We start from the raw sequence: 26,941 nt of genomic DNA on the forward strand, positions 1-26,941 counted from the left end.
ATGTTGTTTTAGAATAAAACATGTAAAAATTTTGTTAATTTCAGGTTTCGCTATTTTTATTCGAAATACAAAATATATATCTTAACAATTACATATATGTGATAAATGTCACCACTTAAATGTCTGTCATGAGCACGAGAATTAAAATTGTCTATGACTCGCTCACGTATAGTATTATCAGTTTGAGCTCAGCAATCTAGATCCGAGTGTTGTGTTGCTGCCTTATTCACATAGATTTAATATTTGAAGAACCCCACAAAAAGTAGTATATTCGGCCAGTTTATGTTACTATTACGTGAAATTAATCGACCGGGAAACTTAGATCGCAATAAAGAAAGGTTTTCCCATGTTGTGTGATTTGTGGAACTATCGTCTATGTCTATTACTTCAAGCTCACTTTCGACCCACTTTCCTCATTCGGACGATTATTTCCACACAAAAAATTACGCATTTTGCGAAACATTGGGTTTATTCACTACTGACATCTAGGCGTTACTTTTCAAATACTCTTTATTAACAATTTTTTGTCAGTATAAAATACATTTTTCTATAAAAAAAAAACAACCGTGTTATTCGAGGGGACTGTAAAAATATGCCACATGTTGCATAATCTGGATATTGCCATTAAACCTTTTGAAAGCCTACAAAAAGTTAATGCCAGTACCAATCTATAAACATTAGATGGTTAAGAAGTTCGAAAGAAATTATGTTCACGCTCTCAAATTTAATGTTGATATTAGAAAACTTTCCGCCGTATTTTTTTCCAACATTTTTTTTATACATCCCCACATCTATACACTTACGCAAAAAAATGCACTCAGCGCAAAATTGGCATACCTGTGGTTTCTGCCATTAATGTCATCATTACTTCAGCTTTTTTTGTGATTCCCATTACACCTTACTGTGGTTACATGGTTGATTTTGCTCTTCGTTAGTTGCGCGCCTTTCATTTGATTTTATTTTGCAAAATTTCTTTACATCAACTTTGGCATTTTTGCCATTTGTTATACACATTTCGGCCGCACACATTGAATGCGTTGCAAGTACATACAATTACAAAAGTACAAACAAATACAAAATAGCTATTGCGAATTAATTGTGATTAATGCGTGGCGGATGTAAACATTTCTTTGCCGTTTGCGTGTAGGTTTGGGGAAACGGAAATGGTCAATGAGGAATTTTTGTATAAAAATTGAAGAGGTTTCAATTATCGAGTGGCATTAGTACAAGCATTTGAAGTGCCGGATATATTAGATGTGCAGTGTTTGGTACCGCCTTTGGGAGTCTCATGCGAGTGATTTTTTTCCAAAGATTTGTAAAACATGGGATAAAGCGGGCCAGTTCATTTTAATGACTATTGGAGTTAGTTTTGACCGACAAATTTCGAATACTGTGTAACATAAAAAAAGGTTCAAAACCAAGGTCAAGTAAAACCTAACCTTCTTATATCTATATAACAATTTTACTAAAACTCAACTGGCGAACCAATTCACAAATTTCCAGTGGTCCAAAGATAATTAAAAGAGAATGCAAATAGTTTTCATTAGGCACAAAATTTATTGTAGCAACATTTTTATAGTACATTTTTGTAGCTAAATTATTTTATATCAACATTTTTTATAGTAAAAATGTTTATATTATATGTATATTAGGCCGGGTCGATTTGTGGGGAGGCAAAAAAATCGCCCATTGCTCTGTGAAAATCATATTCTAGAGATCAAAATAAGAAACTTTGCCGAAGGAACCATGCCTCTAAAACGAATTCTGATGTCACCAATTTGGGTCGAACTTTTTAGTTTCTTTTCTATAACTCACTTAAATTAATTTTTTCATTTACATATGTTCCGACTAAATAAATTTCTTAAGAGAAAAAATAGATATTATTATAAATAAATAAAAATAAAGAAAAAACATAGCTATTTAGCTGATTTTTTCATGTAAAATTGTAAAAGTAGGAGATCTGCATCAAATGTTTTACGAATCTGCTAAAAAAAATAAGTTTTTTTTTGGAATTGTGGGGAACATTTTTCACGGGAAAATCTTTATAGCAAAAAAAACCTGTGGTAGCAATTATAAGTATAGGTATTTATAGCATTACTATTATAGCACGGGTTAATTATAAATACAACTTTGGGAACAATTTTCATGAAAGGATAATAATAATTAATGTAATATAATATAATATAATATAATATAATATAATATAATATAATATAATATAATATAATATAATATAATATAATATAATATAATATAATAATATAGGACTATGAATAAGTTCGTGCGGTTTTACAACAGATGGCGTAACTTGATTATTATTCCATCGATGCACATTTCCAAACATTCATTGGAGAGCTACTGTCGTAAGGCACAAACGTCAGTATAAGTTTTTTATTTGAAGCGTAAACAACAATATTTTTACCACACTTGAAAATGTCGAATTTCGTGCCAAATAATGTGTTTTTGCGGGGAATTCTTCTTCATTATTTTAATATGAAGAAAAAAGCAGCCGAAAGTCATCGTATCTTGGTGGAAGTTTATGGTGAGCATGCTCTATCTGAGCGAACGTGCCAGAAGTGGTTTGCACGCTTTAAAAGTGGTGATTTTGGCTTGGAAGACGAAGAACGCGAGGGTGCGCCGCCAAAGTTCATGGATACCGAATTGGAGGAATTGCTCGATCAAGATCCGGCTCAAACGCAAGAAGAGGTTGCAAAAACTTTGGGAGTTGATCAATCAACCATTTCCAAACGTTTAAAAGCCATGGGAATGATCCGAAAGGTAGGCCATTGGGTGCCGTATGAATTGAAGCCAAGAGACGTTGAACGCCGTTTTATGGCATGCGAACAACTGCTTCAACGGCACAAAAGAAAGGGTTTTTTGCATCGAATTGTGACTGGCGATGAAAAGTGGGTCCATTACGACAATCCAAAACGTCGGGCAACGTATGGATACCCTGGCCATGCTTCAACATCGACGTCGGCGCAGAATATTCATGGCCTGAAGGTTATGCTGTGTATCTGGTGGGACCAGCTGGGTGTTGTGTATTATGAGCTACTGAAACCGAATGAAACGATTACGGGGGATGTCTACCGACGACAATTGATGCGTTTGAGCCGAGCACTGCGAGAAAAACGGCCGCAATACGCCGATAGACACGACAAAGTTATTTTGCAACATGACAATGCTCGGCCACATGTTGCACAAGTGGTCAAAACATACTTAGAAACGCTCAAATGGGATGTCCTACCCCACCCGCCGTATAGTCCAGACCTTGCGCCATCCGATTACTATCTCTTCCGATCGATGCAACATGGCCTGGCTGACCAGCACTTCCGTAATTACGATGAAGTCAAAAAATGGATCGATTCGTGGATTGCGGCAAAACCGACCGAATTTTTCACAAAGGGAATCCGTGAATTGCCAGAAAGATGGGAAAAAGTAGTAGTAAGCGATGGACAATATTTTGAATATTAAATTTGTAACCATTTTACGTCAATAAAGTTTCAAATTTCGAAAAAAACCGCACGAACTTATTCATAGTCCTATATAATATAATATAATATAATATAATAGAAAATTTTGTTTAGGAAAAAAAATCTGAAGCAATCTGTTATAGCAAGTAAAATTTGCTTATAGAAAGTGGTATTTATAGCAAAATTGCTTGCCCACAAAATATTTTAAGATAATAGGAAAACATAAACGTGAGAGACCTGGATTAAGAATCTTAAATATCTACAAAAAGAATACGTATTCTATATAACTTTGGGCAAATTTTTCCTGAAAACGGTTTTTATAGCAAAAAAAAAAAAAAAATATGGGAAACATTTATTTGATAGTAGGAAAAAATAAAGGAACGGACCTGGATTAAAATTCCTAAATATCTGCCAAAATAAAAAGGTTTTGAAGCAACTTTGGGGAAATTTTTCTTGATAAAAAAATTTATAGCAAACAGATTTAATATATACGTACCAAAAACAAAGGAAAATTGTATAGGAAAAATGCGCTGAGGTGATACGAAACTACTATAAATTTAATATTTAAAAAATCTGCCAAAATAATCAATTTTTGATACCACTTTGGGAAAATTAAAGCAAACAGAATTAAATGGAGATGGAGAATGGAAAAAAAATGGAGAATTTTATAGGAAACATCTTTTGTAGAAAAAAATTTGTATGGACGATTTTTATACAAACTGTTTAAAGCAAAATCTTTTTTATAACAAAGTTATATTTATAGAAAAATGTGTTTAAAGCGATACTTTTGTGTAATTAAATGTTCTGAGGTGATACAAAAAACAAAAAACAAAAAAAAAACTAGAAGCTTTGTGATCTGCATTAAAGTTTATAAAAATGAGCGAAAATAAACAGTTTTTGATGCAACTTTGGGAAAATTAAAATAAAAAAAATTTAAGGGAAAATCGTTTGTAGTGAAAAACGTGTATGAACGATTTTTATAACGAACTCATCACTGACGATGCCATCAAAAACCAGTCGCAACTGAGCAAAGAGATCGTAAATGGAGATGGCTTGGCCATGCCCTACGGAAAGGTGGCACTAAAATCAGCAGACAAGCGCTGGGCTGGAACCCCCAAGGACAGCGCAGAAGAAGCAGACCTAGGGGCTCTTAGCGACGCTGCATCGAAGAGGAATACAAAGCTGTGGACACAACAATACCTGGCAGCAAATGAAAAATATATCCGGGAATCGCACAAAATAGAAAAAATTTGATGATGATGATCGTTTATAGAAAAAATTTTTTATAGCAAATTTGTTTTTATAGAAAAATGTGTTTATAGCAATATTCTTTTGTAATTAAATCGTCTGAGGTGATACAAAAAAAAAACCAAAACTAAAAGCTTTGAGGTCTGCATCAAAATTTGCTAAAATAAACAGTTTTTATACAGTGTTTAACAAATTTTTCATAAAAAAGTTTTATATAGCAAATAAAAGTGAAACTAATGCAGGCAAACAAAAAATTGTACAGACAAATGTTTTTTATAGAAACAAATTTAAATATATTATATTAGATATACATTTTTTATAAAAAACAAATTTTTATAGGAATTATTTTTTTCAAGAATATGTAATTATAACAACATTCTTAAATTATTAAATGTCCTGAATTGACAAAAAAACCTATAATTTAGTGAAGTAAAGTGTTTGCCAAAACAATCAGTTCTACGGCAATTTTAGTAAAAGTTTTTATGAGAACAATTTTTGTGGGGGAAAGCAATGCATGTAGTCTATAACAAACAAAAGAAATTTTATAGGAACATTTTTTTATACGAAACACCTTTTATAGGAATACTATTTTATAGGAAAAATCTTTTATAGGAAAAAATTCTTTTAGGAAAATTCTTCTTTATAGGACAAATTTTATATAGGAACAATTTTTTATAGGAAAAATTTCTTCTAGGAAAATTTTCTTCGAAGAAAAAAAAAATATATAGCAATTTTTTATAAGGAACAAAATTTTAAAGCAAAGCGTTTTGCACAGCAAATTGTTTTTGTTTGTTATAAGGGCATGTGATTATAGCAAAACTATTTTCCAGCAAATGATCCATGTTATAAAACCAACTATAAACTTCAGAGAACTGCATTAAAATACTTGAAAGTTTACCAAAATAATAGTAATAAATAATAATAATAAGAAATAATAATAAATAATAATAATAATAATTTTATGCAATTTTCATTAAAATGAATGGTGAACACTCTTTTATGAATTAAAAATTTGGGTACACCGATGGTCATATACTGACCGATTATTTTTTAAACTTTGAAGAAGATCTCTCAATCTGTAATTTTTCTATAAACTGAGAGGTTCTCTGAATTCCGTAGGATTCTGGTTGGTATAAAAACGTGACATGCGGAAAAGTTTAGGAAATCAAATTCTCTTGAGTCACAAAATTGACTCTAAAATAAATAAGCGCTCCTTTAATCGCACAAATGGATTTTTGTGGGGTTAGAGAGTAATAAGAACCAAAAAAATAAAATTATAATAATAAAAAAATTTAAAACAATTATTACAACACTAATTTTTTTTCAATCATACAATATTTATGCAATAGTCACTTAGGCTTAAAGCGCACTGCGAAAATTGCCAAAAAACCGCTCATTACTTACCGTATTCAATTTCTCCATGAGAACACTCATTTGATTTTTGGAACACATTTTATGTATGTCGCGCTTGTTGTTGCTGGTTTTGCGTTTTTGATTGTGATTGATGCCTGTTGGCCATTCACTAAATTACACAACAAATGCTGTAGTGTGAGAATTCCAACCACGACACACACACACACATATGTACACAATATGAATAAAAACACAGAGGGGGAAAACAGACACAAATGAAATGAGAAATAAAATACGACAAACAAATTCACGCAATTTAAATCAGTTAACGCGTAAGTTATAAAAATACAACTACAACCACTCACGCGCTTGGTGCGGTAGAGAAATATTTGTAAGCGGCACTTGAAGACTGGTGAGCAGATCAGTTCAGAGGTCGTGCGAAGCGGGCACGTGTGGTTTAGTTTAGTTAGTGTTATTGCTATTTAGACTTTTTGTAATTGTTTTTTTTTTCCATTTTTTTTATTTACATTGTAGGTTTTTTTTTACAAAAATGTTGTACAACAAGTCACTTTAAATTGCACACTTTGTTGTTAGTGCCGTGATATTTATGTAGAGTTGTTAAGTTGATTGGTTGACTTGTTTATTGAGTTGTTGCAGTTGTCTTTTTCAATTGAAATTAAATTTTTTTTTTATTTATTTTAATACTTTTCTTGAAGTCACGCACGCAGCTTTATTTATGCAATACTCCGCCTTCTCGGAAACAATTTCATTGTACGAAAATCATGTGTTTTATGATTGTCCACAAAGATTCAAATGAACTGATAAATCTTGTGGGAAAAAAATTGAAAATGGAGAAGTTGAGGAGCAGCAATTAAAAAAAACAAAAAAAAATAAACAAATTGAAAATCTTATATGTGGCGCCACCAATCCAGCAATGCGCGCTACATGCGTGACTTCAGACGGTCGCCGAACTGTCATTGCGCTTACTACTCGCACATACATACACACATATATGCATGTGCATTTGTTTTTTCCCGCTTTTTCTTTCTTCGGCTATGTTTGTATGGTAATTTACACCGGCCAGCGTTTGATAAACGCGATTACAGCGTTGTAAACTCGTCGATACGCACAGCTTGCCACTCAGTTTTTCTTATTTTTTCGCTAATTGTTGTTGTTAGCGTCGATTGCCGATGAATTGGACAATTCGAAAGTGGAAAAGTACAACACTAGCGTATGAGGAGAGAAAAAAACAATGCAAGAGAAAAAAATAAAAAAATAAAAAATAAAAAAACAATAGACAAAATATAAAAAAATAAAACGCAAAATAAACAAAAAAAAAAAAAGTTAAGTCAGAAAAAAAGTAAAGTCAGAAAAAATTTTAAGCCAGACAAAAGTTTCAAAACCTCCAAAAAAATACTAAAAGGCCATTTAAACCACACGCTTCTCCAGATACAACTAACTGACTAATCGACAAATTTGAAGCACTTCGAACACAATATATTTCCCTTCCGCCTCTTGTTCACGCTCTTCAAACACATGTACATCTGTAGCTACATAAGTAATCACGAGAAAAATGTTTCCTTTTTGGTGCCACATGTCAATGTATGTATGTTTGTATGTTTATAGTGAGTGGCAGTAGTCTGAAATAACAAATTTAAATTTTGCTGCTCATTTTCTAAATTTTACTGATTTTTTCCTAGCTTTCGATTTGTTTGCTTGTTTGGTTGTTTTCTCATATTGATTTTTTTTGTTTGCATTTTGGTTGGCTGCTGTAATTTCCTACTACGCTTTGGTGGCTCTTTAGGTTTCATGTTGGTTTTTTTCTATTTAAATATTTTTGTTTGTTAATTTCAATTTCATTTTCATTTGCATGAATGAGAATGAAAGTGATTTTTGGTGTAGCAGCATTTCGATGTCTTTTTTGTAGTTTCTTTTAGTGGAGATAATTTTTTCCTAATTTATTAACAGCAATAAAATTTGAATATGAAAAATTTGCGTATAAATAAAAAAAATGCTTCGAAAATAGAAGTGATTTTTTTTTTGGAAAATCAATCCATCTAAGATAGAAATAGAGTTAAATTAGCTCAAACTGAATGGTCGACTCTGCAAAAGATGTTCTAAAAATTTGTTTTAAACATGTGGAAACAGATTTTAAGAAGCTAAACGTGTGGTGTTGGAAGTGGTTTTGAATAGGGTGAGATGGCATGTGGTTGTTAATGAAGCAATGGTTCATCAAGAATTTTGATGCTAAGAAAAATAATGTTTCAAATAAATGTAGTTTACTTTTTAACCAAGTAATTTTCTTAAATTTTTATTTTAATTCATCACAAAGAATTTTTTTGCCATTATTAACCTTTTAAATAAATTATATTGAATTTGTATGCAGGTATTTTACTCGAATTTTTTAACCTAATTCAAACTCAAATTTTTTTGATTTATTTTGTTACTGTAACTTACATTTCAAATAAAAATATAATTATTTTTTTTTTATAAAAAAGGATTATATTTTTCTCGAAATATTTTTTTAAAAAATTCTAAATTAATTGTATTAAGCATTTTATGATTTAGTTTTCCGAATTTTTTTTTAAATTCACTTAAACTAAAATTATTTTATGTTTATTTATTCAACCATTACTAACGTTTTAAATAAACCAATTTGATTTTTCAAATAAAGTATTAGTAATGTTTTCTCAAAAATTGTTTCATTAAAAAAGCTTTAATTTTTTATTTTTTTTATTTTCTTTTGTTTTTTATTCTTACTAAGGTTTTACATCTGGAAAGCAAAAACGTATGGTCACGCTAGTCTATTGACTACATCGTCCCGACGGCAACTTTCAATAGGAAGGACAGAATGCTAACCCTGGGCAAACCGCTGTTCGAGAGTCTCGAGCAACTATCTGGCATCGACGTCAACAGCCTAATAAGGTTCCTAAACCGCACAGATTAGATATAGTCTTGCTGTAAGTAACTGTTAAACAAGTTGATAAGGAGGATGCGGCAACAAAATGGTGCGGAAGCGCTAGTTGGATTCTGGATGAATCACCACTCTAACCAACCAACCAAGGTTTTGCATAAATTAAATTAAATTGTTATGCTGGAATTTTCCTCGACATTTGTTTTTGAACAAATGTAGTTTATTAAAAATTGGTTAAACAAATTGAAAATTAGTTTAAAAAACTCTATTTTTTTGTTTATTTTTTCTACACATATTAAAAAATTAACTCAGTTTTTTATCAAAATATATTTTTCGAACTTTCTTTCTAAAAAAAAATCAAATCAATGTAAATTAAAATTTACCTACATTTTTTTTTGATTTTTCTGCTATTATTAAAGTTTTAAATATGGAATTTAAAAACTAATAATTTAAAAAATTAATAATTAATTTTAATTAAATTAAAATAATAATGAATTTTTTTTACACGTAGTACTTCCTTCGAAAATTTTTTCCGATAAATTCTAAGTTAATTTAATTTAGAAGTACCCTAAAAATTCTTTTTTGTTTCTGTTTTACTTTTTTCTGCTTTTATGAATATTTAAATAAACTAAATACAATTTTTATGCAAAGTAGATTTTCGATAATTTTTTCCAATGAATTCTAAATTAATTTATGTTAAAATTTTCCCAAAAATTCTTTCAATTTTAGATATATTATTGTAAGTATTTTCTTGAAAATGAAAACTTGAGACAGAAATCGACATTAGAAAAGCATTTCAAGTTTTTCTTATACATTCCTTATTTTACAGTTGCTCGTCACTTCCGAATCTACCGAATGGTATGGTTTTTTATGAGAAGCTTTCTGAAGACAAAAATACACTCGGAGGCTTGTCTTGGCCTAGCTAGGAGCGACCTATTAGAAAAAAACGTTTTCATCTATACGAAATTGAGATCCAAGCCCACCGAATCATCTTCATGCCACCAAAAATGTTTGTAATTTTGTTGTTTTACTTAAAATGTGCCTACATGACAACAACAATATTAATGGCACTAGTTTTTTCTACAGTCATATCCAAGACGTTCTATTACCATTTCGAGCATAAGAAATTCAAAAAGTACGATTTTTAAAATTTACTTGTAATAGCAATTTCCTTATTTTCTTCATGAAAATTCTTTGCACCAGAATCCTCTACCATTTCAGGGGCAATGCTAAGTTATAAAGACCTACAATTATACAAAGAAATTATACAATTATACGCATTGCAGGTATTATTGGAGAAGCTCGGCTTAGAATTGTCTGAAGTGGAGGCAACAAATTTAGTTTAATTGCTATTATTTGTGAACTGTCTCGGTAGCTAAGTAGGCTCGAGATAGCTATGATTCGGTTGGTCCCGAGTTGTAACCAATTATGGTCGTGAAACAACATAGGCATACCATCGCAACAATTCTTGCCAGGAAAGAGTTTTCCCCGAAAATTTATTTGACACTTTTGTCTAATCCAGAATAAGACTTTAGGCCCTTATAATTTGTAGATAAATGACACAAATTGGAGCAAAAACTCTGCCTAAAGCTAAAAGAAATGTATGCGCCTCACTAAATTTATTTTATAATTTTTTTTTTTAAATTTAATTTTATAAATGTGTTTTTGCTGACGCTCTAATTAATTTTTAATTTTTAAGTGCCATTTTCGATTTTATTTCCATCAATTATAATTTTAATATGTTTAAAATTTGTCTTTTTTTATTAAAAATATTGTACTTGTTTTTCATTACTTTATTTATAAAGTAAATATTTATTATTGTTTTTTTTTTTAATCTCCTTTAGAGTCACCTCCAAAAGAAGCAATAAAGTTTGTTGCGACATACATAAAAATTTACTATAAATTTACTATTTTTTTCTATAAATTAATATTATTATTATTACAGCAACGCTATCAATTCCACAACTCCATAAGTTTCCATAATTTTTGGGCACACATTTTGTTTTTAATTTTCTCAATATAATTTTATCATTTTGAATCAGCGCTTTTTGTCACTGCAATGCACTCGAACTTTGTTATATTTCCAAACTATATTTTAAGAGTAAAAAGTACAAGGAGTTAAGTTTTTAACTTATTTTATTTATTTGGCTCTCACACTACTTTCTACTAAGAATTGTTTAAAGTTTACGTAGAGAAGTTATTAGTTAAGGTTTCTTGTCTTAACTTTTTTTATTTGAATAACAATCTGCAAGCACCAGTTAATTACTTATTGAATTTGATTGAGAGAAAAATAACCAACATGGGCTAAGTCTCACAAATTTCTTTTCTCCAAAATCCCTTCAGTTCATTAGCTTTGTATTTAAAGAACTTTTTTTCATACTAACAATTTTTATTTCACAAGTTTTTTTGTTTTTCTTGCACTTTGCAAATTCGATTTTTTTCGCAACGAAAAGCAGTCAACCGATAGCGTAACATCAAAGCGTGCGTAACACTCAACGTCTGCAAACCGTTTGAAGTTGTAAGTGAAGACTTTAACTTGGGCAAGAGATTGCAAAGACAATAACACCGCTACCAGCAGCGCAAAAGCAAACAGTAAAGCGCAGCAAAAGCAAAACAAGCACGAGCAACGACAGCGAGCCACACTAAACGAAGCTGAAGAAGTCGCACGAGAAAAAAGCCACTAGTTGAGAGTGTGACGAGTTGTCTGCTGCAATTGTAGAAGTAACCAGAGGCAGGAGGAGAAGGTAGTTGGTGTAGAAAAAAGTGACAAAACAAATAACAATTAAGCAAAGACAGGTGCTTTACTGCCTCGATAAAGCAATTTAATATTTATTGTGTTTGCTAGCAGACATGAAGGAGAGATTTGCGAATACCGAGGTGCATACATAGAAAGAGCGTGAGAGCGCACGTTGTGAGGTGAGCGCATGCTGCTTCCTTAAGTAATAGCAGTACTTTTGCTAGTTAGTAGCTTTAAATTTTCTGCGCTTACAGTCAATTTGATGGTTGCCGCGGAAAACAAGTTGCTCGCTTAAGTCTTTCGAATGCGCTATGTTTCTTCGGCGCACTTGGCAGCTGAGTTAAATGAGCGCATATGCTATGCGGCTGTGCGACTATGTGACTAAGGTAAGATCTTTCTGCAGATTGCTGATTTTAGCCACCAGTGTGAGTGAATGTGATTTACTTGTAGTAATTTATAAAGTAAAATAATTATTAGCGCTCATTTACCATACTAAAAATTTTGTTTAATGGTCAATTTGCAAGTTTTTACATTTTAAGTTGGCACAATTTAGTTGAACATTTTGCTATACAAGCAACTGAATTGTATGTGAATTGTTGAACAATAGTTTAGGTTGGAGCAGATTATGTTAGGTTAGGTTACTTCGGTTCAAGTTAAGAGGTTATGTCTAGTTGTAATTAAGAAAAAGCGAATTTTTGCGTTTTCTAGAAAAATGTCCGAAAGTTGACAAGTTGATTTGGTTAAAATTGCATGAAATACTATATTATTTTATAGATAGCCGTCTAATTAATAACTAAGTACGGACAATTGGACACTGGAACGGACGGCTGAAAAGTCCTCTCTCGTCGAAGAAATTTAACTTTCTATAAGGTACCCATCATTATTAGTATTATCCGAAAGAAGAAACGAGAGGCCGAAATACGTGAGTGCGAAGAGCTTGAGATGCTGGCCAACAGGAACAACGCCCGAAAATTCTACCAGAAAGTTCGGCGGCTTACAGAAGGTTTTAAGACCGGGGCGTTTTCCTGTAAGAACAAAGACGGCGAACTGGTGACTGACGTACAGAGCAATCTTAAATTATGGAGGGAACACTTCTCGAACTTATTAAACAGTGACAGCTGCGCATGTCACCGAGAAAGTGAAGATCCCGATACCCCAATCGTTGACGACGGAATTGTCGTTCCGCTGCCCGATCATGACGAGGTGAGAATAGCGATAACGCGGCTAAAGAACAACAAAGCTGCGGGCGCCGACGGACTGCCGGGTGAGCTATTCAAACATGGCGGCGAGGAGCTGGTAAGGTGCATGCATCAGCTTCTATGCAAAATATGGTCGGATGAAAGCATGCCTGCCGATTGGAATTTAAGTGTACTCTGCCCAATCCATAAGAAGGGCGATCCTGCAATTTGTGCCAATTACCGCGGGATTAGTCTTCTAAATATCGCCTATAAGGTTCTAGCGAGCGTATTGTGTGAAAGGCTGAAGCCCACCGTCAACCAACTGATTGGGCCTTATCAGTGTGGCTTCAGACCTGGAAGGTCTACCATCGACCAAATATTCTCAATACGCCAAATCTTGGAAAAGACCCATGAAAGGAGAATCGACACACACCATCTTTTCGTCGACTTCAAAGCTGCATTCGACAGTACGGAAAGGAGTTACCTGTATGCCGCGATGTCTGAATTTGGTATCCCCGCAAAACTAATACGGCTATGTAAGATGACGTTGCTCAACACCAGCAGCGCCGTCAGAATTGGAAAGGACCTCTCCGAGCCGTTTGATACCAAACGAGGTTTCAGACAGGGTGACTCGCTGTCATGTGACTTCTTTAACCTGATGTTGGAGAGCATCGTACGATCCGCAGAACTTAATCGCTTAGGCACAATTTTTTATAAGAGCGTACAATTGTTGGCGTATGCCGATGATATTGACATCATCGGCCTTAACAACCGCGCTGTTAGTTCTGCCTTCTCCAAACTGGACAAAGAGGCAAAGCGAATGGGTCTGGTGGTGAACGAGGACAAAACGAAGTACCTCCTGTCTTCAAACAAACAGTCGGCGCACTCGCGTATCGGCACCCACGTCACTGTAGACAGTTATAATTTCGAGGTTGTAAACGACTTCGTCTATTTAGGAACCAGCATTAACACCGATAACAATGTCAGCCTTGAAATTCAACGTAGAATCTCTCTTGCCAACAAGTGCTACTTTGGACTAAGTAGGCAACTGAGCAGTAAAGTCCTCTCTCGACGAACAAAACTAACACTCTACAAGACTCTCATCATGCCCGTCCTAACGTATGGCGCAGAAGCGTGGACGATGACAACATCCGATGAAGCGACGCTTGGAGTGTTCGAGAGAAAGATTCTGCGTAAGATTTTTGGACCTTTGCACGTTGGCAATGGCGAATATCGCAGACGATGGAACGATGAGCTGTATGAGCTTTACGACGACATAGACATAGCGCAGCGAATAAAGATCCAGCGGCTACGTTGGCTGGGTCATGTCGTTCGAATGGATACAAACGCTCCGGCTTTGAAAGTATTCGATGCGGTACCAGCTGGTGGTAGCAGAGGAAGGGGGCGGCCTCCTCTGCGTTGGAAAGATCAGGTGGAGAAGGACTTGGCTTCACTTGGTGTGTCCAACTGGCGCCGGTTAGCACGAGAAAGAAACGACTGGCGCGCTTTGCTAAACTCGGCCAAAATCGCGTAAGCGGTTATAGCGCCAATTAAGAAGAAGAAGGTACCCATCATGCCCCTCCGAACGTATAGTGCAGAAGCGTGCACGATGACAACTTCCAATGAGATGTCCCTTTGAGTGTTTGAGAGAAAAATTCTACGGAAGGTTTTTGGACCTTTGCACGTTGGCGACGGCAAGTTTCGTAGGCGATGGAGCAAAGAGTTGCATGAGCTTTATAACGGCATAGACATTGTGTAGCGAATAAAGATCCAGCGGCTTCATTGGCTAGGTTATGCCGTCCGAATAGATGCAAGCGCTCCGGCTCTGAAAGTACTCGCTGGTGGCAAAGGAAGAGGAAGGCCTCTTCTGTCTTGGAAATATCAAGCTGATAAGGCCTTTGCTTCACTAGTTGTCCGATATTTTTACGTGAGTACCTGCCGGGGATGGTGTGACTTCACGGTGCTCAAAAGTACAACGGATCAGATCAATACGTTGATCAGCGCCCCAAAACTGCTGAAAGCATTTACGGTATCAATTGACAGTGTAGAATGAACAAACTAACCACCTTGGTTAGGTTCGGGTCCTATCTAAGCTTCTGCCGTACTATGGGTCCGGCACCAGGCAACTCCACATGGAGTCAAAAAGGCTCTGCCCGCATTTGGGTGGTAAACCACAACCCCCACCATACTACCCGAGGGACCGTCCTTAAGAACATATCGGAGCAAGCGCCAAGGGCTCCTGTTCTCCGTGACACCAGATTAAAAGTTTCCAGTCAGACTTCGTATCCAAGACTACTATCAGTTGAGCTTCCATACAGCTGTGGGCTGGTGGCCATACCCCATATCTCACAACAGCACACACACAAGCTCCAGCTAATCAACTGAACGCCTAAACATTCCTTCACCATCTGACTACTTCACTGACCTAAAAATTCGATATTCTGACGGGTGGAGACTACATCATACCGTCTATCAGCCCAACTAGTCCCCACACCTGCAAGATTTCTAATGTCTGAGAACATCGAGCATTCGCACGTTGACCTCTTCTCCGTACGAGACCCAATAAAAAATATCTCTGATCAGAAGGCCATTGATTTGCTTGTGACAAATCCGAATTTTTCGTTGCGTAAAGCTGAAATAGTTTGATGGAAAAGTGATATTAATGTATCCAAAGACACGATTTGAGGAAGTTTATGAGCAAAAGACCTCAATTCCGGAGCACATTGGAAAATCGCTGCTCTCTATATCAAAAATGGGCTATGCCAAATTCAAAACGGAATTGGGCAACTTAATATTCAAGGATGAATCTTCTTTTTCGGCAAAAAGTTGCATACGTCTGCCATGGAGGACTGCTAATAATCGACAATTTCAACGAACTGTTAAGCATTCAGTTAAGTTTGGAGCTGCATCGCCGAAAAACGGATTTGGACGTTTATTTGTGTTTACCGTCAATTTGAATGATGTTTAGATGTTTTGATGAATCAAATTTACCAAAAAGTATCAGCGCCATTAGCTGCGAAGATATTTGGCAGAATTTGTCAAGTATTGAAAATGTTTGGTCAAATAATTTCTAAGCTGTGGCACTTCTATTAGACAGACAGTATGTATACATACAAAAATATATAAAAAGTACATTGTATATTACATAAAAATATACATACTTCATAGTACAGGGTGGCGCAAAATTAATCGTCCAATTTAGTTTGGAATAATTTTTTTTACTATTATAAATAAAAGAAATTATTTTGAGTGTTTTCTGCGTTTCGACCTTTACGCGTTCAATTGCCTGTTTGTTTGTATACTCCAATTGCAAAAATTATAAATCTACCGATGAAGTGATTCATTTTGCGCCATCTTGCATATGTGTCAATTCTGTTATGCTGCTACAAAAACCGTTAAATTGCCACGACGCGGACGAATGTACTAAAAACATATTCCAAATTATACAAAAACATACAACAAATAAATAAAATCTCAGTTTGCTGGCCGTGATGCCTAAAATTTCCATAAGCCGACCGAAAGGTCAACTAATACTCGTAATATCAGTTGCAGCAATTTATATTATTAACACAAATAACAGTTCAATTAAGCTCTAAAAATTGCGCATAGGTAATTCAGTGATTTAATTTTTGTTTATTTTTCAGTTTCGATTTTGTGCTTGTGAGTAAAATAATATGGCCCAACAATAATCAATAATACCAAAAAGTACCTATTTTACTTAATTTAAGGTCACTTGATTTAGGAAATATATTTCATTAGAGCTAATTTTCGACAGCAAATGCCACAATATTGGTGTGCACTCATAGTTAAGTAGTCGAAAAAGTAAATAATAAATACAGCTCGAAAGAAATCATAACAAAATATTGCGCACGCTGCGTTTTAGGCAGCTGTCAATGACTCTAAATGAAAACTGAGAATTAAAAAAAAAATAAAGTAAAAAAAGAATTAAAAAAAATACAATAATAAAACATAACTGTATTAACGGTACGCTATAAATTGATTAAAATCTGGACAAAAGCTACTCTTACATATTTTTTGCAAACTCACTGCCGTGTCAGTCACTTTGGCCGTGTTTTTTCTGGTGCTTCTGTGCAGCAAATTAGCCCCCATATAACTTTGCTGTTTTTAATTTTATTATTATTATTTTTGAATTTTTATTACTTTCTTGCCAACTACGGCCCATATGGTTAATGATTATTTTTGCAGCTGCTACGTTATTGCTAGTCATTTGTACCTGTTGTCAAGCTGATTTTTCATATGACTTTGCAAAAAATTAGAATTGTTTGTTTTTCGTGTATTTTTTCTACTGAATTTACTTTTTTTGCTGGTTGTAAAGTTACTCTTTTTTTCTTACCGTTACTTATTACCTTCTTACATAACTGTGCAAAAATCGAGTGTTTACGCTTACTTTCTTAAATTAAAGCCGCCGAATTTACAAAAGTTTTTACACTTGAAAGAGCTGCTGTAAAACTACAGACTTAAGCGCCAAACTTAGCGGCTAAGGCGCACCTAGAAATACCGTAAAAAAGTTGACAGCGCGCACCTTATAAAGTATTTATTTTTTGAATTGACTTAGAAAAACAAAAGAAAATCTCAGCGCTCACTTGCTTGGATCTATGAATGTTTGTGTGTGTGTTTTAGTATATTTGTCTAAATATCAAATATTTGCCACAGATTTGCTTTTAATGTTCTTGTAGTCGCTGCCGACTAAAAAAAGATATATTCTAAAATGTTGGATGCAGTGCTGTTGAAGATGCCGTGTCTTAAACAGACACAAAGCTGCGAAAAGCAGCAATAAAATGAAAATGATGATGAAATGAAATGAAAAAAATTAAATGAAATAAGTAAATAAAAAAAATATATTTACCTTCTGCTCAAATATGAACGAGACGTTATCAATAAAACGGTCCGCGGATGACATATGGCAAAAATAAATTTTTTGTTTTTTGGTAGGACTGTTATAAGCTTACATGGCAAATTTCAGCGTGATATGTCACATAGTTTGTTTTCTGTGCTACTGTAAACAAGTCAATCTCGAGTGTGTTCTTCGAATTTAACGATCAATTCATATTTGAGCAGAAGGTAAGTAAATAAATCGTCTCCAAGCGTACAATACTTGCTATAGTATGTATGCATGCAAACATAAATTTTGTGTATGTATGTATGCACTTTATATTGTATATATATATATAATTGGCGCATACACGCTTTTTGGGTGTTTGGCCGAGCTCCTCCTCCTATTTGTGGTTTGCGTCTTGATGTTGTTCCACAAATGGAGGGACCTACAGTTTCAAGCCGACTCCGAACGGCAGATATTTTTATGAGAAGCGTTTTCATGGTATGCCTTAAACAAATTTGCTGTTTGTTTTAGGATGGGACTTGGGATTATATTATATATATAAGCAGACTCATATGTAGGTCACTCATGTAATGCGATTTGAAGGGATTCGAAGTGATGTGATGCAGTGTGATGTGATGTGATATATGACTTTATTTTGATAAATAAGGTAATGCAATATGTGATGTGAGATGATATATAATATGATGTGATGTGATTACACGATGTGATGCGATGACTTTTATTGCTTTATGATGTGATGTGATGTATGACTTTATTTGATAAATAATGTGATGCAAAATGTGATGTGAGTTGATATGTTATATGTTATATTGATAAATGATGTGATGTGATAAATTTAGGTATGTGGTGATGTGATATTTTCCCCTAAATGCGATGTGATATGCTATAAATGATGTGACGAGCTGCCATAGGATCTCATGAGATGTGGTAGACCCGAAAAGAGATAAATGTATTTAACTCAATGTCGAGTAATGCGGTATGCTGCGATGTAATATTGCAAGGTTTAAGGAAATTCGGAATGATATGCTTAGTGTGCAAGAAAAAACTCTGAGCTTGACTTTCAGTGAATGGTAGATGACATAAGCATTCCTCTAAACGAACTTGACTAATCGTAATCGCGTAATAGCGGAAACCAATAGAAAGTGGTCTCCGACTACTAAATTTAAAAGGACAAAATGTGGATTGAACAGATCAATTACCTTCTTCTTTCTTAGCATGATAGTCCTGGGTGGACCACTACTTCCGCGTTTTCGCTGGCTGTAACATTGTCCATGAATTCCATGTTGAATGTCCGTAATCATTTGCCCTTAACTTTTGCGTTGGTCAACATCGTTGATTTCGATTATTAATCCGAGGCTGTTGTAGGTACTATAGGTAGGAGGTTGTCGGCCTTGAACCCCTAGACCGTGTCTTCGGACGGTGTTCACTTTGCTTTATTTGTTCTCTTACTCTTCCACTGGGATTTCCCAGACGATAATTGCCTACCCAATCTCGAGTAAAGGTTAACAACGCGACCAGCGTGAAGAAAAAGCAAGGGGATTTATAGTGAGAGGTAAAAAGCATCATTTCTTAGGATCAGCTACCTACCAGCTACTACCAGCTTCCTTACAAGTGTTATAACGGGCCCTGTAGCCAGTAAAATGGATATACTTCACAATGACTTCTGCAGGAGTTGTGAAGGTGAAAAAGAAATTGCAAAATTCAAAGAAGCAGTGCCAAATATCTTGGTGATTATTTCTTTGAAGACCTGGAAAATTTGCAAAACGTCTCCATAAGAGACAGAAAGATCTAAGTGGTTTATGCAATTTAGTTAGGGGATGGAAACCATTTTAGCCGACTCCGAACGGCAGATATTCTTTATGAGGAGCTTTTTCATGCCAGAAATACACTCGAAGGTTTGCCATTGCCTGCCGAGGGGCGACCGCTATTAGAAAAAAAGCTTTTTCTTCATTTTGGTGTTTCACCGAGATTTGAACTTAAGTTCTTTCTGTGAATTCCGAATGGTAGTCAGGCACCAATCCATTCGGCTACGACGGCCGCCATATAAAATATCATTTTTAAAAAACTTTTTTGGAAAAGAATGTTCTCTCATTTTTGATAGACACCCGCTTCCGATTTTTTTTATTTTTGTCTTTTTTTAATAGACCCTTCGACTTTCTATGACTTTTGTTTTATAGCTTAGCATATCCTCGTTAATCCTCCATCATCATGAGAATCCCATGGGAAACTTTTCAGAGTTGTATTTAAATTTTAATTTGAATATAACTCGAAAAGTTATGGGTCTTCCACTATTCCAGCTATTACACAGGCCGACAAAATTTAACCAACATTCAGACCCAGAAACCAGACTATATATTTCCGAAGGTTTATGATGCGCTGAATCCAAATCTGGCCTCAGAATTGCTCTATTAGTTTGAGTTTTCGAGATATCCTAACCTAAAAGTGCAAAAAACCCCATTTTTGCCCATATTTGAGGTTATGTAGCCTTGCAGATGTTTTCTTTCACCAAAATTAAAGGATGGCATCTTTAAATACAATCCTTCTTTTTTCAAATGGCGTTTTGTTTGCTCAAATATCATTTTTTTTCGCAGAGATATCGCATTTTGAAATTTTCATGTTTCGAAATTTTCCTACACCTGAAAATCGATTAAGATAACATAGACATGAAATATTCGATTACTAATTTTCTTGAATTGAGTCTTATTTTTCTTAAAATTTTGTCTCACACCATAAGTGTGCTGACTCACCACATCCCTACACTATCTAACCTTTGGGTACCGAGTCACACACAGCCCTAACCCCTAGAAACCACCCCTATCATACCGCGAGCAGGCTAACCCACATAACCGCAAGCAGGCTTTCCCACAAACTCCAAATTTACATACTATTAATCCATATATTTCAGGCCCTCAAACCCAAGAAAATTAGTAAGCGACTATATCATGTCTATGTTATCTTAATCGATTTTCAGGTGTAGGAAAATTTCGAAACATGAAAATTTCAAAATGCGATATCTCTGCGAAAAAAAATGATATTTGAGCAAACAAAACGCCATTTGAAAAAAGAAGGATTGTATTTAAAGATGCCATCCTTTAATTTTGGTGAAAGAAAACATCTGCAAGGCTACATAACCTCAAATATGGGCAAAAATGGGGTTTTTTGCACTTTTAGGTTAGGATATCTCGAAAACTCAAACTAATAAATTAATTTTAGTTATCAATCCGAATTTTGCATGGACAGAGAAGCAGATATTAGTTTAAATTATTTCGGATACTTTTCCTTGTAGACTAGTGTTATTGGAAAAAGAAATAAAAGAGCTTTTGTTTTTCAAAACCCACAAAGAAATGTTTTCCTCATAAATTTTGCACAAAAACATAATTTTTTTTCCAAAAATAAAATAATTATACCTTTGAATAAAGATTTTTTGGAAAAAAGATTAATTTTTTAATGTAGAGTTTTTTGAAAATTTTTTTCTGAAAAAATGTGGACAACATATTAATTGTTTTTTCGAAAAAAAAAAAATTAAAAGGTATAAATGTTTATCCTATAAACTTAAAACAAAACTGATCTGAATGTTAAAGATAACCGAATATATTTTATTTAAAAAACCTACCTTTAAACATTCAATAAACCTAAAAACTATAAAATTGTTTTTTCAAAACTTTTTCAGTTTACTTTTCATTATACTCAGCTCTTAGATTAACTAATTTTTAGAAGAAACGATGACAAAGTACAAAATACTTGAACATGAAATCGTTCACAAAAGAAAATGACGGCTGCACAGCTTTGCTTCGACGAAATCTCTTTTGAATTAATTCTACAATTTTCAATTTATAGTGAACGAAATTCCTTTTTTTCGGGTATTCCTTTGAATTAATATTTCAACTCTTTGTAGACGAAATCCTAAATGTTGGGAATTCATCTACGAAACAGGAATGTATTTTTCGCAGTCAAAATTATCAATGTATTAATGGGATAATATAGAAAGGATATTATGGGCAACAGTGCCCTGTCGTTCTGTTACACTTAAATTTCGATCTATCTACACATCTAGCAATCGAAACCCTTGAACTCTCAAATTATATATATATACTTACTTTTTTGAACTCCATAACAGCTCGTAATCGGAAAAGTAAACCTTTCAAGTGAGGAAGTAAATGTATTACTTTCAACGAATCAGTTTCACCTGTTAATCCCTTACCCCTTTACATATTACTTTCCTCCAGAAATTTGTGCATATATATGTAATTAACTCATTAAATGGTATATTAAAAGCTAATAACATGCATATAAATATAATAAATGCAATAAAAGCATATCACCTCATAAAACCACGTAAAAGCACGAGCATAAAATATGTATTAAAATGTGAAAACAATTGCGCTTAAAAGTCGTACTTGTGCAGCTGTCCAGGGCTTGCTCATGCCACCTTCATTACATTTACTTATAAAATATATTTACCAGAATGTATATACAAAAATAATAATATCTTAAGGGTGTACATACATATGTATATACACATATGAACTATAAATGACATTCTGAAGCGCTTCGGATGAGCAATTTGGATTATTTTTATATGCCATTTGCTATTAGTGCGGTTCTTCTGATGGCTTTTCTGAAAGGACATAACTTCTATAGCGATTAGTTTCATGACTTTTATTCCAGTACTCAGAGCTTTATGAGACTTTGAGCAGAATAGCTGCATTTATTGAACATAGATTTTTATTTGAAAGCAATTAAGTGCAGTTGACAAGAAGATAATGGAGAAATGTTAGTAGACCTTTAAGGGGAGTTGTTAAAGTGATTTTAAATGCGAGGTTTTTAGTTTTATCACTTAAAGAAAAAATACTAAATAAATGAGACACTTACAATAAATTGTGCATAGATTAGTTCTACTTTAAACTGAGTAGACGAATGAGAAAATAAAATAAATAGTACTACAACAAAGAAAAAGGATCGAAAGGGAAATCTAAATCGACAAAAAAACTAAGTTGGTAATGCAAATATAAATCGATAAAAATTAATAATAGATAAAACTGTTTGTGTATGGGAAGCTTTAATGCGTAATTATAGAAGTTTATACATTTATAAGAAAATGACGTTAAATACGTCATTGGATAACAAAAATACAACGATAACAGAACTAATAAATCGATAATAAAAATAATAAAATGATAAAAACTATTAAATCGATAGTACAATTAATAAAACGATAACAACCAATAACTCGAAAAACGATAACACCAACAATAAAACCTTAATTAAAAATAATTGGATTAGCATAATAAACCGATAAAATTAGAAATCGAACAAAAATAATCTAAATGCACCAACATTTAATACTGTAGTGAAAAATAATCGATAGCAAAAATAATACGGCGATAACCCAACTAATAATAATAAAAGTAATAAAACTAGAAAACAGCTAATAATGACAAAAACGACGAAACGATAACACATCTAATAAATCGACAATAGAAATAAGTAAATAAGCATAATAAATCGATACAATTAGTAATCAATTAAAAACCAACGATTGAAGAAAAAAAAACTTTTAAAATGGTATGATAATTCATTATGGGGGGATTCTAATTTCAAACGCCAAAAAATACGGGTTTTTTATGAATTTTTATTGGGAAAACTATGAGTTGAATCTTTTGGAAAATTTACAGCCATATTTATTATGCATTATATAAAATCAACTTCAATTTTTGGTCGATTTTCTGGAATATTGTGGCTTTGACAACGCTCGAGGTGAAATATCTATGAAAATTCCTGGTCGCTGGCCGCCACGATAACTCAGCTCCAGGTTGTCTGAAAGGAAAAACTCAAATGGCATTTTACTCCTTATGAATAGAGTTTCAGTATGAGCTATTGAAAAAAAAAAAATGTTTTCGAAAATGAATATAACTGCGATGGTTGAAAGACAAAGTTTGTTTTTTCGCACATTTTTTCCTCGGATTTTTATTTATAAAAAAAAAAGTCATGCATGTAATAGGACTATGAATAAGTTCGTGCGGTTTTACAACAGATGGCGTAACTTGATTATTATTCCATCGATCCACATTTCCAAACATTCATTGGAGAGCTACTGTCGTAAGGCACAAACGTCAGTATAAGTTTTTTATTTGAAGCGTAAACAACAATATTTTTACCACACTTGAAAATGTCGAATTTCGTGCCAAATAATGTGTTTTTGCGGGGAATTCTTCTTCATTATTTTAATATGAAGAAAAAAGCAGCCGAAAGTCATCGTATCTTGGTGGAAGTTTATGGTGAGCATGCTCTATCTGAGCGAACGTGCCAGAAGTGGTTTGCACGCTTTAAAAGTGGTGATTTTGGCTTGGAAGACGAAGAACGCGAGGGTGCGCCGCCAAAGTTCATGGATACCGAATTGGAGGAATTGCTCGATCAAGATCCGGCTCAAACGCAAGAAGAGGTTGCAAAAACTTTGGGAGTTGATCAATCAACCATTTCCAAACGTTTAAAAGCCATGGGAATGATCCGAAAGGTAGGCCATTGGGTGCCGTATGAATTGAAGCCAAGAGACGTTGAACGCCGTTTTATGGCATGCGAACAACTGCTTCAACGGCACAAAAGAAAGGGTTTTTTGCATCGAATTGTGACTGGCGATGAAAAGTGGGTCCATTACGACAATCCAAAACGTCGGGCAACGTATGGATACCCTGGCCATGCTTCAACATCGACGTCGGCGCAGAATATTCATGGCCTGAAGGTTATGCTGTGTATCTGGTGGGACCAGCTGGGTGTTGTGTATTATGAGCTACTGAAACCGAATGAAACGATTACGGGGGATGTCTACCGACGACAATTGATGCGTTTGAGCCGAGCACTGCGAGAAAAACGGCCGCAATACGCCGATAGACACGACAAAGTTATTTTGCAACATGACAATGCTCGGCCACATGTTGCACAAGTGGTCAAAACATACTTAGAAACGCTCAAATGGGATGTCCTACCCCACCCGCCGTATAGTCCAGACCTTGCGCCATCCGATTACTATCTCTTCCGATCGATGCAACATGGCCTGGCTGACCAGCACTTCCGTAATTACGATGAAGTCAAAAAATGGATCGATTCGTGGATTGCGGCAAAACCGACCGAATTTTTCACAAAGGGAATCCGTGAATTGCCAGAAAGATGGGAAAAAGTAGTAGTAAGCGATGGACAATATTTTGAATATTAAATTTGTAACCATTTTACGTCAATAAAGTTTCAAATTTCGAAAAAAAACCGCACGAACTTATTTTCCATTATCTTATTTTCCGTGGCTTATGATAGAGACAGATATTATTTCGAGATTCGTGTCAAATTTGACAGCAATCGACCGAATAGTTCTCGAGATATCATGGCGGCCGTATGGAAAAATGCTGTTTTGAGAAAAACGCATTCAAATATTTATGTGAAAAAAGGTATATATTTAAGACTCATAGCATTTTCGTGTTAATCAGCTTTTCCAGGACCATATAGTATTCCCTCTTCCTCTTCAAAAAGTTGATTTTGTACCATTTGCTGACCCCGACGTAAAATTCGACCTTCTTTCGTTGCATTAAGGCTCCGCCTGGCAGACCTTTGTAGTCTCTGTTCGTCTCGGGTTTTACAAAATTGATCACGCCTAACTTCGTCAATTTAACACATTTTGTCATGAAATTTTGCACAAAGTTTTTTTAAAGTATTATGAACAAGAATCGGTAAAAAAAAATCGATGTTTTTAAGCCGGGGAATGGGAATCCCCCCTTATTGAGTTGTGAAAGTAAACCGATAACAAAAACAGTAAATCGACAACACAAGTAATCAATTAAAAATAACTTTCAATATGGAATAATATACGTTTTAAAGAAAAAGGCTGCCCGAAAAATTATTGGTTCGGGAAAGCAAACCGATAACAAAAATAATAAATCGATAAAATTATTAATCGATTAAAAATAACTTTTAATATTGAATAGTATATATTTTAAAGAAAAATATCTACCCGAAAAATTATTGACTCTTTACTGAAAGTAAATCGATAACAGAAATAATAAAACGATTCAAATTGATAATCGATTAAAAATCGTTTTATATTCCAGGTCTTAGTACATAACAATAAAGTATTATATTCTTTAAAAAAAATTTCCCCCAAAAAATTATTAGTTCGTTAATCGTATTTCACCATTGCCAACATAAGACCAAAAGCGTAAATATCAAAAGTATTTTTTTTACTTTTCGGAGAAAAGTTTTTGGGTTATGCGCTGAGCATTTTTTGAAAACCTAGTAATTGGTTTGTTTATTTTCTTTGCTAGCAGTGGATCAAAGTTACTTCTGTAAATTCCAGATCTTTATATAAATTTGTATTTTTGTTGATAAGATCACTGTACGAGTAATTTTGCCGCTAACGCTTTCAAGAGGCTTCGCTATTAAAACTCACCATTACTTAGACCAAAACTTCGCTTTGCAAGTAAATTAGCCGGTTGCACAAATAAAAATATTAAATGCAATACAGCAAAGGCAGAGAGGTGTGTCGGCGCCTAATAACATCTGCTGAGTGCTGTGGCGCAGATTTGTGGGTAAGGTAAGAATATTAAATATTTTTAAAATTACCCAAAAGCGCAGCAGCAACATTTTATTTCCAATTTACTCACGAAATTCTCCGAAATTCAAATTAACCATTTAATCAGATCGACTGCTTTTACTTATCTATTTTTTTTTGGTTCCCTGTTATAAATGTAAAAATTTTAAGTTTTCCTACACTGAGCGCCAATGGGCGTGGCATTGCTGGCGCACTATTTCTACTAGCAGCTGCGAATTTTACCAACAGCGTATTAAGGACGATAATCAACGCCCAGCTAATGCTTTAGACGCCAGCTACTAATTGCAGACAGCAACAAACAAAACAACAACAACATTATAGTAAGCTAACAAGCAAGTTAGTAGCATTTCATTGCTGTGCTGATCTATATCGGCAGTTTGTTACGATTTTACACTTTTTGTTTGTTGTGTTTATTGTTGCTAGTTGAAGTTGCCAACACTTTCGTTTTGGCCGCTGCGCCCAACATGCTTTTCTTTGATATTTTACTTCATATACACGTAGTTTTCGCCTTATTTTTATTGTAATTTTTCACTCAATTAGTTTTTTTTTTTTTTTTTTTGATTTTAGGGCAAATTGAAATGTGT

The 26,941-nt window shown here is 34.1% G+C and overlaps 1 protein-coding gene across 3 annotated transcripts in view; it reads right to left on the bottom strand.

Moving 5' to 3' along the window:
- The window catches only part of LOC128858815 (guanylate kinase), a 219,075-nt gene that overhangs the window by 38,108 nt on the left and 154,026 nt on the right, over positions 1–26,941 (bottom strand). For 2 of the 3 annotated variants that reach the window (XM_054095332.1, XM_054095333.1), the window contains exon 5: positions 6,126–6,243. The exons of the other annotated variant lie outside the window; for it this stretch is intronic. The gene's annotated coding sequence lies outside the window, so the exon portion shown is untranslated. The remainder of the gene's footprint in view (positions 1–6,125; positions 6,244–26,941) is intronic. 3 annotated transcript variants of the gene reach the window in all.

This window comes from Anastrepha ludens, chromosome 3, assembly GCF_028408465.1.
Source record: "Anastrepha ludens isolate Willacy chromosome 3, idAnaLude1.1, whole genome shotgun sequence".
Taxonomy (NCBI): domain Eukaryota; kingdom Metazoa; phylum Arthropoda; class Insecta; order Diptera; family Tephritidae; genus Anastrepha; species Anastrepha ludens.